Genomic DNA, 14,227 nt, shown 5'->3' with positions numbered 1-14,227 from the left:
ATAAGACAGTATCTCACATCAGATATTCTGGTCTGTTGGCTCTTAAAATTTTTCTGCTTGTTCTTCCATGCTGTTCTCTGAGCCTTATGTGGTTGGATCATATTGTAGGTTACAGGAGTGGAGCTGAGCATCCCAGTCTGGCTTTTTCTCTATATTTGGAAAAGTTGATCATTGGAATTTTCTTAAATGTTCTTCATTTGCTGCAAAAGAAGTTTCATTGCTAAAAGGTGAGAGCTGCACTCTTCAAAGTATATAACGGTATAAGAATAAGTATCTTTAATGAAGTTAAGAATTTCACTAGTTTAATAAGTACTAGTACTGTATTCTCCTCTATGTTCACAGTTCCACCAGATTGTTTATACTGACACACACTTTTGTTATCTAATATGCAATTTCATATTCGGGTATTAACTAAAGTGATGTTTGTTTAGCTAAACTCCTTGTGATTTGAGATCAACCTGGAAAAAATGAAAATATATATGAGTTAATTCCTAATATAACTAAGAACAAGTAAAATATATAATCATTATTTTTCAAATGGCAGGGACAAGTAAATTTTCAAGGTCATGGGGATGATTTCTGATGATGAGAAAGTGACAAAATTTTGTCTGTAGCTAGTCTGATGAGAAAAAATAGATATTATGCTTTAAAAAGCTAGTAAGTACACCTGTGATAAAAATGCAGAGTAGTATGATTGTATTTGTTGTGTGATTTACAAACAGAAATTAAATGACACAGTCAAACTGAGACTTGGGAAAAGAAATATTTCAAAAGATATGGCAAGACGATGGCTGAAGCTAGAAAAGTTTTAGAGACTGTAAACTGTTTATTTGTTAAAATATGAGACAGTCCATTTAGGGAAGAACAACATTATCAACCAAACAAACCCTTCACAGCTCCCATGGACTAAAACACCAACAACTGAGCACACATTGAGAGATTTATGGCTCCAGTTGCATATGTCACTGAAAATAGCAGTGTCCAGCATCAATGTGAGAAGAGGCCTTTGGTCCAGGGTGGACACATTTTTCCAATGTAGGGGAATGCCAAGGCAATGGGATGGAAAGTGTAATTAAGAGCAAGTGTGCCTTCTCAAGACAAGTAGAGGGGGAGGGAGGATGGGTGTGGTGTGTGGGAAGGGGATAGCATTTCAAATGTAAATACAGAAAGTATCAAATAATAACAACAATAATAAAGGCGCTCTAAGTGAGCAAGGCCTAGAATATCCTGTGTTCTTAAGATGTAAAACTGTTTTCCCAAGGACTTGACCTTAGTAGGTGATTTCTGTTTCAGTTGGGACAAGAGTGGGTTCCCCAGGACTTTTGAGAGTTAAATGCTAGTTAAAGCCAGGTGTGATGCTAACCATGACAAGACTGATGATCTCAGAGCAACCTTATGCTATCAAATGCTAGTCCGGATTTAGGGAGGAATTATGATCTATAGTGAGGTACCTTTGAAACATTGAGGTTTGTTCTGCTACAGGAATGTAACAATGAAATGACTTATCATAAAATATTGCTATTGCCACAGAGCAGAGCATCACTCAACCTGATCAGAGATGTTCTTTCTGCAGTGGATAGTAACTGATAGTAGATCCACAACTGGACAATACACAGAGATTGAGAGACACTGAAGCACTTGTCTCTGAATGGGATTATTTTTAAACCAAACACCTCTTAAATTTCAGAGATCTATGTAGAAGAAAAGGAAGGGCTTTAAGAGCCAGAGGAGATGGAGGACATCAGGAAAACAGCATCTATCAGACACAATGGAACTGATATGCATCTCAAATCATACAGACCTTGAAAACACAGACAAGACCAGCATAAACTGTACTGTGTGAAGTTTTGTTTTGATAAGTTTTGTCTTGTTGATATTTTTTACAATATTGTTTTGCTTTTATTCTTGTTTTTGTTGTTTCATTTCTTAATTTTGAAAAGAGAAATAACATGAAGCTGAGTAGGTAAGAAGGTGGGGAGAATCTAGGAAGGATTGGAGGAGGGAAAATAACATGAAAAAATGTATGAAAGCTTTTTAACAAATTTTTAATAAGGTATTATTATACTCAGTGTTTCTATTCCTGCATAAAACATGATAAACAAGAAGCAAGTTGGGGAGAAAAGAGTTTATGTAGCTTACACTTCCACATTGCTGTTCATCAGCAAAGGAAGTCAGGACTGGAACTCAAGCAGGTCAGGAAGCAGGAACTGATGCAGAGGCCATGGAGGGATGTTACTTACTGGCTTGCTTCCCCTGGCTTGCTCAGCCTGCTTTTTTATAGAACCCAGGTCTACCAGACCAGGGATGGCACCACCAATAATTGCCCTCCCAAACTTGATCACTAACTGAGAAAATACCTTACAGCTACATCTTATGGAGGCATTTTTCTCAAGAAAGGCTCCTTTCTCTGTGCTAACTCCAGTTTATATCAAGTTGACACAAAAAAAAAAAAAAAAAAAAAAGCCAGTACAAATATAAACCAAAATGGAAAAAGAAAATACGAAATAAACAAATAAAAAACTACATTTAAAATTGTTATCAATATGTATTTTGTGATATTTGGTGATGTGTATTTATCACAGTATTTTGTGATATTTCATAATAAAAAAGCAGTAAAATTAAGGCAATCTATACTGCTTTTATGTTCAGTAACAGAGTACAAAGCATATAGCAGTTTTTTTTTTTTTAAAAAAGATAGAAGGTAACAAATATTATTTCAAGCAACTATACTAAACAGCATTGAACTTAGCATTAAGAAAAATGTAAGAGTTTTCTAATATTAATTATATATTATATGACATATTATATATACTAGATGTTATATGTTATATACACACAGATAAAAATCAAGTGTGTTTGTCTTACTTTTCTTTGTGTTCAGCAATAAAGCCATTCAATTTCTGCCATAAAAGCAACATTGGGGAAGGCATTAGTCAAAAAGCCTCATGGCTGGAAACAATTCAAAAACCCACTTGGTAAACAGGAAAGAATAAACTTTTACACGTTTTCTTCTGACCTTTAGAAATGCACTATTGCTTCCTTGCACCTTGTATGCACTTACACACACACACACACACACACACACACACACACACACACACACACACACAAGAAGAGACAAAAGAAAGGAGAGGGAGAGGAAAAGTATAGAATTGATACCCTGGATCATTATGCTTGTTAACTTTTTGCTCAGCCCTATTCTCTTTCCCTTGGTCAACTACTCAGTGTCAGCACCATTGTGTCTGTGAACATGTCCTCAAATCTGTGTTTTCCTCTCTCAAATATTCTGAGTTTATATCATCTAATATATATGTCAATGATATCTAAGTAAAATTCTGTGAATTGTTGAAGATAGTTTTTTTTTGCTCTGAAGTTTATAGCTTTTAATATTACCATGCAGCTAACTTCTCAGAGTCTGGGCTGACATGGTTCCTCTTCTTCCTGTTGCTTTGCATCACATTCATGATGGTCACACATGCACATTATTTTGCTCCCAAGCCTCCATGAAATTCTTTTCATATCCTCTTTATTAGCTTGACCAGTACAGGCATTTTCTCATCCTGTAAACAATACACATTTCAGAGTCTTTATCCATCACTGACATTAATCTATCCCAAGAGCAACTTCTGAGCTAAACTACTTGGTTTATAATGTGATGTTAAATGAATCAGAAATGCAGTAGTGTAAATATGATCAAATGCCACAGTTTCCAGATGGAAAAGTGAGGGAAGTTTACTTTCTTATGGATAATACTGGCACAGGACCCACCACAATTCATCATCAGGTTAGCTGTTCTATGTTTATGCTCCCAACAGTGTAGGTGACTGATAGAAAATTGTATGAGGTGCTGGAGATGTGGCCTTGAAAGTGTATTGAAAAACACATCATTACCTCATGAAAAAATGTCAAGGTCATTGGGTTGGTAACATGAAAGAAGTAAGTAGAATATGCAAGAAAATATCACCTATGTCAAAGGGACTCAGTGAAATTCTTAATCATGCAATAAAGGAAATTCATTTGTTAGACAATTTTTCATATGATGTTTGGATATGAGATGAAACGCTCTTGGTTATTTCAATTAAAATTGGTGTTGGATGTATCTGCCATTTTGGTCTCTGGAGTTACTTTATTAATGTGAGTCTTGCATATGTCATAAAATCTTCATTTAACTTTTCTACTTGTCACTTCTATATCATTAGTAGAATGAAAGCCACAGATTTTTGCAGATTAAAAAGAAGATAAAAGGTTACCTGTCAACTATGTGAGAGGGGCAGTATTATTAACAACATTAAGGGTGACTTGGCATTTGAACATTCCTTCTTCTGCAGGCCATTTTGTACTCATGTCTTAGAAGTCTGAAATAGAGGGAAAATGGGCATTTCTTCATGAAAAGGGCATAGATTTCATGCAGGGATGAAGAGAATGCATACAAACTCTAGTTTCTCTTAAGTTTCATCAATACTTACAAAGTACCCATTGCAATAAAGAAAACTGTAGATTAATTATATGGAAGCAACAATGGGCTTATGAGTGTTAAACATTTGGCTCCTAGAAAAACTCTTTCTTAATGAGACTTTAAATACTAAGGAAAGCCTACTTGATTATTTAAAAATGAGAAAGAATAGGGGATGAGCAAAGTATATGGTATACAAGATTACCAAAATGAATTTCATTATTGTGTGTAATAAACACATATTAAAGTTCACATAGATAACATTTTATATTTTAAGGTAATTATCTGCTATAATAAAAAATATATTTGGAAATATCTAAGACCAATATCTTGAAAGTTTTTCTCTTTATAAATGGAGTTTACTAATAATACAATTACTCGTATGATTGAATACAAGCAAATTTTCATTCTCAGTTTTCACCAAAGAGATTTGATAGGCATGCTTTTTATTTTTTAATTTAAAGCCATTTTCAAGAATTGTCCTCATATTTTCTCATGCATATTTTTTCTGTTGCCAGCTTTTATCATTATAATAACTATGAAGTTAATGCACTGAGCATCAGGAAAGGTTGTCAGTGGCTCATGGTTCTAAAGTGTTCCATCTCTAGACCTCCTCCTGCCTGGGGCTATGGTAGAGCTGGTACAATGGCCCAGTGTGATGGCATAACAGCCTGACCACGCAGTGAGTAGCTACAGCAAGAAAGAAAAAAGGCTGGACACTGCTATGCACTTCAAGAACAGGCCCTCCAATATTTGAAAACTTTCCACTGGACCTGCATGATAATGATGTCACTTGACCTGGATGCCACCTGACTGTAACACTTTTAAGCACACATTTTTTTAACATCTTTATTTTACAAAACAAAGATAAATGTACAGATTTCAAGCATTTTTTGCGTAAAATTATACAATACATTTTTGTCAATACTTTTTTTTTGATTTTAAAATAATTTTTACATACATCTATATGAATAGTCAGTACTTGATCTTTTTAAAGGTTTGACAGTATGCATCGAAAACCCAATAGTTACAATGAGCACAAAGTACATGCAAAACAAAATGTAACATGAAAATAGTCAAAGTTTTCTTGTTGTGTAAAGTTTTTGTTTTGTTTTGTTTTGTTTTCTTTATTTCTTGGACTTCCTACAGTCTGTGAGTTGTTTCTGGGGCAGTGCGAGCCTCTGGGGTTAGCATCCCACTATCAGTGACTGCATATTATGTCTGTTCTTTTGTGACTGGGTTATCTCACTCAGAATGATATTCTCTAGATGCAGCCATTTTCTTAAGAATTTGGTCAAGTAATTGTTTCTGGTGGCTGAGTAGTATTCCATTGTGTAAATGTACCACAATTTTTGTATTCATTCATCTTCTGAAGGGCATCTGGGTTCCTTCCAGCTTCTGGCTATTATAAATAGCTGCTATGAACATTGTTGTGCATATATCTTTGTTGTGTACTAAGGTGTCTCTGGGGTATATGCCCAGAAGTGGAATAGCTGGGTCTTCAGGTAGTATTATGTCCAATTTTCTGAGTAATCGCCAGACTGATTTCCAGAGTGGTTGTATTAGTTTGCAACCACACCAACAGTGAAGAAGGGTTCCTCTTTCTCTGCAACCTTGACAGCATCTGCTGTCATCTGAGTTTTGGATCTTGGCCAATCTGATTGGTGTGAGGTGGAATCTCAGGGTTGTTTTGATTTGCATTTCCCTGATTGCTAAGGATGTGGAGCACTTCCTCAGATGTTTCTCAGCCATTCGGTGTTCCTCAACTGAGAACATTTTGTTTAGCTCTGTACCCCATTTTTAATAGGGTTATTTGATTCTCTGGTGTCTAGCTTTTTGAGTTCTTTGTATACCTTGGATATTAGGCCTCTATCTGATGTGGAGTTGGTAAAGATCTTTTCCCATTCTGTTGGCTGCTGTTTGTTTTCTTGACAATGTCCTTAGCCTTACAGAAACTTTGCAGTCTCATTAAGTCCAATTTGTTAATCTTTGACCTTAGAGCTTGAGCCATTGGTGTTTTGTTCAGAAAATTTTCTCCTGTGCCTATGTGTTCTAAGGTTTTCCCTACTTTCTCATCTAATAGTTTCAGTGTATCTGATTTAATGTGGAGATCTTTGATCCACTTACCCTTGAGCTTTGTACTAGGAGATAAGAAAGGGTCTATTTTCATTCTTTTGCATGCTGAGTGCCAGTTTGACCAGCACCATTTGTTGAATAGGCTGTCTTTTTTCCATTGAATGTTTACGGCTCCTTTTTCGAAAATCAGGTGACCATATACATGAGGGCTCAACCTCTAATCTTTGATTAAAGTTTTTAATTTTTTGTGTGTCAGCAAAATTAGAGAGTTAACACAGATGGGTTGCTTGTTAAAGTTTGAAAGCCCAGGTAATTTTAGTGAATTCTTGAAATTTTTTTCTTCTTAAGTTCCTTGAGATCCACACTTTTCATTCCATAAAGTGGATCAGAATCCTGTTGTAATATGAACACTGACATATTAATGTTATGGATTGCTTGAAAATTTTTACTATGAATACTAAGGAGACTTTTTCTCCCATATGAGAATATGTATGTAAGGACTATGTACATATGAATATGTGTATATATATATGATATATGTGTGTATATATATATATAGTTATATATATGAGTAGTTACTATACATATATACATATATATGTATATATACATATGTGCCTGTACTGAATGTTGGTGAGGATAATACTCACAATTTGTATTATAAACATTCACCTTACTTAAAAGTTATTAAATCTCTTACCAGTGCTTTAACAATTTTCTGGTTTTTTAAAAAATATTTATAATATTCTAAGCTTCTAGAAAAACAAGTAAATATAAAACCCCACAAAGTGATCATGGTGAGTTTTTTTATTGTCCTTCGGGAGATCTGAAGACAGAAATGTGAAAATTAAAAAAGCTGTTTATGAACAAAAACTGCATGGTACAGGTTTGTTTAAAATAAAACAGTGAAAAAGAAATGTAAACAGGATCATTTTTTCACTCCCATTTCCTCTCAAGCATGCCTGCTTCTGAAAGTGAAATTCAAATGCACACCTACTGATTATTTGTGTGTTATAAAGGTCTTTAAAAGTAGAATACACCTTTATATTTTGCCACTTTCTTAATGAATATATTTGCATTCAATAATAGGAAGGGACCTTTAGAGATTTCCTGTTCATTTTCTCTGCCTTTATCCTGAGCATCTGGATTTCCAAGGTTAAAACCAAAGGCTTTGTGAAATGTCATGGCTTTGACCTTGTGAAAAATAAATCAGCGTGTACTTTATTTCAGTGGCATTTCAAGCATAAAAACTTGATCCTCTTAAGCATACAGCTGAGTGCTGTGTAGTGTTAAGGGAGGCTTTTTTACATCGGTTTTTCCTTTTCAAAGACATATCTCAACACAGTTCATCAAAATGACCTTAAGATTGTTTTACTTCATTACAATCCAAAATAATAGGTTAAGACCTTAAGCCTAATCTTTGTTGAAAGAGTTATACATGAGTAAAAGCCAAGTCTGTGAATGAAGAAATTAGTTTGTCTTTAGGATAAATTGTAATTTACTATTTATTGTAGGGTTATATAAATGCATATACAAGTCACTGCATAAGGGAAGTTAGCTTGGGAAATACAACTTTCTATTTTCTCTTTTCTTTATATCTTTTGAATGTATATTAAACAGTAGGAAAATTCAGAGGTACTGTTCCTCGTATTTAGTATTTCAAAACACTCAGGTTTCTGCACATTTTATATAAACTCATCTATCTCTCATCATCTGTTTATTCATCTACTTACACGTCTATTCCTTTTATTTATCTTCATTCATCAATCCATAACTACCCTCTATCCTTCCATATCTCTCTACCTATCCATTAATCTATCTTTAATCTATCTGTCCTTCTATCTAACCTGCCACATATTACACATCATTTAGATATCAAGTGTTGGCTCTGGAGAGTTGTCTCAGTGGTTAAGAACACTGACTGCTCTTTCAGATGTCCTAAGTTCAAATCTGGCCACCACATGGTTGCTCATAACCATCTGTAATGAGATCTAATGCTATCTTCTGGTGTGTCTGAAACAAACTACAGTGCACATATATATATATATATATATATATATATTAAACAAATCTTTTTAAAAAAAGAGATCAAATGTTTTGCATTGTATCTTCTTCTCTATTACATACATTGAATATATCATATTTCTGTCTTAATCTTTCTCCCTTACTTTATTTTCTTTTTGACATATCTGATTATAATATAATTATGAGGGCTTTCATGTCATTGTATGCTGTCTATTGTTGTAATAATGTATAGAGTTTAACTTACCATCATGATTTTGTCCCAGATATTTTCATCTACTTTCTTTGGATAGGATATATATGTACTTGTGCTATCCTTGTCTTCTGTTTCCAACAAATGTTTTCCTCTCTACCTACCTAATCACCAAGAATACATTGAAATTTTTTTGAGAAATATTTTGCATGTGTTTTTGTGTATAAGAATGGCAGAATAATTTCTTATGAACAGAATTAAAATTGAAGGTCTGACAACTATTCTTACTGAGCCTGTGCTCCACAATCTGCTTGGAAATATTAGAGTTCCTGTCATGCAGCAACAAAGAACGCAGTTATACTAATATAGTTCCATGTTCACTGAGGTTGATTACCCCATGGGAAGTAAATGTATCTGTTTTTCTTTGATTTACCTGAACAAACAGTCAGGGCTTTGTGGTATTTATTACAGCAGTCTAAGCCCTTGTGGTTTGAATAGTTGCCGTGCAACTCGAAAAAGCACACTTACAACTCCTCTCTGCCCAGTTTGCATTAAGAGTATTGTACTGAAACTGTAGAAGCGTAAGGACTTACTGGCTTTCTTTATCTGATGTGCTGTTCTTATAGTACACTATAAAAACTGAAGTTATGTGAAGCACAAAAGAGTGTTACTTTAGCTCTAAACAGCTATGGTATTTTCATTTTTAAGAATATGAAAAGGGAAATAAATAGTATTTGGCATTTCTGCTATTTTCCCCCTTTTCTGTTTTTTTTTTTTAATTTGATATTTTATGTATTTACATTTTAAATACATAAAATAAATAAATACATAAAATACCTCCCCCTCCCAACCACCCACAACAGCTGGCACTTCCCTACACTGGGGCATCAAACCTTCACCAGACCAAAGGCGTCCCCTCTTATTGATGCCAGACAATGCCATTCTTTGCTACATATACAGCTGGAGCCAAGGTTACCTACTTTACAAAGATCCACAATTATTTGTTAAATCATTCTTATAAAGAATTTTCTTTAACACAATCTGTTACTTCTTTCATAATCATGTATTTTATAAAGGTTTTGTAAATGCTATTATTTAAAATTTTTAATGTTTTCACCTTATAGTTACATATTTTCTTCTTCCCTCCTTCTCTCTATTCCTTTCTCCCTTGTCCCTCCTTTACTTATTTTCTTCCTTCCTTACTTCCTTACTTCTTGTTCTTTAGTGTTCACATACTTTCTTATTTGAGATATTCTTTCACTACATAATTTCAGACTAATTTTAAACTTTTGTTCTTCTCTTTACAGCTTTCTAAATTCTAAAATTTCAGGGTATAACACTATGTCCAGTTTTGCTTCTATTTCTGAAGGTAAGTTTTGTTGGTATAAGAATATTATAATTTAATTTTCAGTATTTTGTAAGTGTATGGTTTTTCTATTTCCAATGTCTTCATTTTATGTAATTTTCAATCAGTCTTCATGTGTGAAACTGAGTTTAGCCCTCCTGAGTAAAATGTATTGATTACTATTACAAGTTTTTGGAATGTTGCCTAGTCTAGGTGTTAGTACTATGCTCTTTCTTGTACATGATATTTTCTGAGTTCCTGCCTTGCATCTCATTAATATAATTGCATCTATATATGTATTATATTCACTAAGTTACCTCTCTTTATTAATGGTTTGCAGAATTTGTCTAACTTTATATTAATCTGAAATTGAGTTTTATTAACTCAGATTGTGGGATCTCTTTTCATTTATCTTCAAAGTCTTTCTTTTTTCTTCGATTGATACATTCTATTATTATTTCCTTCTTTTTCTGCTGAGATTCTGAATTTTTCATTTCTATCATTTGACCACAAAATTTCTGTGTTTTCATTCTGACACCAGAAGTCTTCATGTTTCCACACATCAGGTAATCAGATTGCCCTCTTCACATTGTGCATTATACACTGTATTTGGGTTTTGTTATAGTACAGAAAGAATACTTTCCTTGATTCTCAAATTGCTGATTTAAAAAGAAATGATTCCAATATTTAACCCCCACCCCTTGCCAGCCTCTCAAATGAAATGCATGTCTATGGTCCTTAGTCAGGCGTCTTCACATCTCTCACATTGTTCAGCCACGTATATGCATCTAATTAAAGGCAACTCCTCTGGGACTGTTTTCTTCCCTTCCTTTCACATTCTTTTTTTTGTCCAATGACTGGATTTTCAAACAGAGATTCAGCTGCTCTGAATGGTATTATAAATATCTCCCCAAAGCCAGAACCACGCAATAAAGACAAAAAGTCTCTTGCTCTTCCTTTTCTATTAAACATTGTCCATTCTCTATAATTACTATTCTTCATTTCATTATTTATATTGTTCAAGTAGATTTTGTGATGTCCATGTTGAAATACACCTCTTATTATACCCCTTCCTGTTGTCTATATTTTGTCTCTTCCCTCTCCCTTTCTCTAACTCCTTTCTTATCTTTTTCTTCTATGTCCTCAGTTTTTCTTTCTTCCTCATCCTTTCAGTCTCCTCTGACTTTTTTCCCTTTTTCTTCTCTTTGTCCTCCTGCTCCTTTTTCTTCTTCTTCTTTCTTTCTCTTCTTCATCTGTCATGTGTAACATTTTTCTTTTCCTTTTTCTAGAAAGGACAAAGACTAGTAGCAGATCCTATGTAATGAGAATATACAGATAGCAAATCTTACGTTCAGTATTTCATTGTAAATCATTATGCCTGAGAAAGAAAGTGAAAAAATACGTCAGCAGATGTTGTCCACAGAGGTTGTCATAGTAAGGTCACCTTAACTCTTCATGCTAATATTAAGTTTTAAACATTTAAGCATTGCTTTACTTCTAAAATTAAAAAATACAGACTACCAAACTGAAGAATAAATGAATAATGTAGCAAATTAATTCTAACGTAAGCAGTGGCAAGACTATAATGAACAAACATTTCCTCTTAGGAAAGGCTGGTGAATTAAATGTTTTCTAATCCTAAGTAAGTGTGGAACATAATTATTTTTAGCATACTATTGAATGGTAATAATTAGATAAGAATTCCCCTTCCTCTACATCCTTATCAACATGTGCTCTCTCTTGAGCCTTTGATTGTGGCCATTCTAGCAGCAGTAAGATGAAACCTCAGAGTTATTTATCTCTAAGAACTTTGAACCCAAAGTTTGTGTAAGGCAAAGGACACTCTCAGTAGAAAAAGAAAGTGGCAACCTACAGATTGTGAAAGGATCTTTATCAACCCTAATCTAACAGAGGGCTAATATCCAAAATGTTTATGAATTTTACAGTTTAACAAGACCTGTGAAGTAGCAAGTGCTATTGACATCAGTTCAGTTTCAGTGTCATCACAGTCTTCTGTCACCCAGCCAAGTAGGTAATGCATTGTTCACACATTCCAAGAAGAATTGATTCCAGAATTGCACAAATGTGAGCCAAATGTCTGCCTGGGCTACAGGGCAGTGTAGTTTTCTGCTTCCAAGCTTAGATGGCTACCTCCCAAAATCCCATGGTTCAAATACTGGCACCAGTGTTTTTACTTCACTTCTATCTTTTGCTTTTTTACCCAACTAACAGAGCTCTTGATACTGTGGTTTTCTGGAGTATTTGTATTTAATTTTTCTAATCTTTGTTAATTCCCTTTGCTTCTGAATGTCAGTATCTACATATATGCTAATTTGTCTCCCTTCCCCATGTACAACTTGATGTTTAGCCTTATTACACTTTTCTATGTGAAGTTTTCCTACTGGTGCCAGCTACATTTTTGCTGGTTGCTCACCAATGTCTTGTGCTCAGCTTCATCAGAACTTGTACCATTCCAGTCCTCCTAAAATCCAGTGTTAATCATCCTCCTTGGAAAATTACTTATTTCAATTTCAGTACTTTTCTCCATTAGTTTGAGAGTAATCTTCATATAGCACAAACCAAAAGGACCAGCAGTTAATATATTAGGACCAATAAGTATTTTCCCTCAAACATATATTCAGTTAGCGGTCTGTTTTATTACTGAAAACACACTGTTCAGAACAGACACGACCTGTGCTCCTCTTTTGAGAAGAATGTAAAGGCTAAATTAGGATGTAAAGAACTATTAGCTCATCCAACCTTAGGAATACATATATCCAGTAAATATGGGTGAGTGGTGCTTCTTTGAATGGCTTGAGCATAGGAAAAAGTTTGTCTGTACATGTATTCTATTTTAACATAGCCTTATATATGTGTGCATGTATACACACAAACACACACACATAAGCACATATGCATGAACACATGTATACATATACACATCCCCACAGTGAGTCACTAAAATGGAAGAAAACATTCATAATCTCACTTGTTTACAATGAGGTAAGTGTCTAAAGGTTTGACTCCCCACGACTCCCCTTTGTTTTTATTTACATTTTTTATGGAGCAAAATTGAACAAAAGATATGTAAGAACCATATGACAAACTTTAAAATTATAAGAGAAATTAAACATTGTCTTTATTTTCTGGAAAGAAACGAACAGATGTGCTTTAAACACACACACATGCAGAAAATCAAACAATCCTATTAAAAAAGTGGTACAGAACTAAACAAAGAATTCTCAACTGAATAACATTGAATAGCTGAGAAGCACCTAAGAAAATACTCACCATCCCTAGTCATCAGGGAAATGCACATTAAAACAACCCTGAAATGCCACCTCACACCAGTCAGAATGGCTAAAATCAAGTACTTAGATGATAGCAGATGATGGTGAGGATGTGGAGAAAGAGGAACCCTCCTCCAGTGTTGGTGGGGTTGTAAACTGGTACAACCACTCTGGAAATCATTCTGGTGGTTCCTCAGAAAACTGGACATAGTATTACCTGAAGACCCAGTTATTCCACTTCTGGGCATATACCCCAGAGATGCTCCAACATATTCACAGCAGCCTTATTTATAACAGCCAGAACCTGAAAGAACCCAGATGTGCTTCATCGGAGGAATGGATACAGAAAACTTAGTACATTTACACAATGGAGTGCTACTCAGCTATAGAAACAATGACGTTATGAAACTGCTAGGCAAATGGATGTATCTAGAGAATATTATGCTGATGGAGGTAACCTGATCACAAAAGAACAGACATAATATGCAGTCATTGATAATTGCATACTAGCCCCAGATAGCTCTGAATACCCAAGAAACAACTCAAAGACCATATTAAGATCAAAAAAAGAAAGAAAAGAAAAGAAAAAAAAAAGCCAAATAGTGGAAGCCTCAGTTCTTCTTTTTTAAAAAAAGTGTATAGCATCCTCTCAGAATGTGGTACACCTTGATTTCAAATCAATAATTCAAGAGGTAAGAATGTAGCCTTGTGGCAATCCTTGGTTTTTAAAAATTATTTTGTTTAATCTTTACACACCAAGAAAACTTTTACTATTTCCATGTTACATTTTATTTTACATATATTTATGCTCATTCTAACTAGTAAGATTTCAATGTATACTATCAAAT

Source organism: Micromys minutus (assembly GCF_963924665.1).
Source record: "Micromys minutus genome assembly, chromosome: 6".
Classification (NCBI taxonomy): domain Eukaryota; kingdom Metazoa; phylum Chordata; class Mammalia; order Rodentia; family Muridae; genus Micromys; species Micromys minutus.
The sequence above is the reverse complement of the archived record's forward strand: the minus strand, read 5'-3'. Positions refer to the sequence as shown.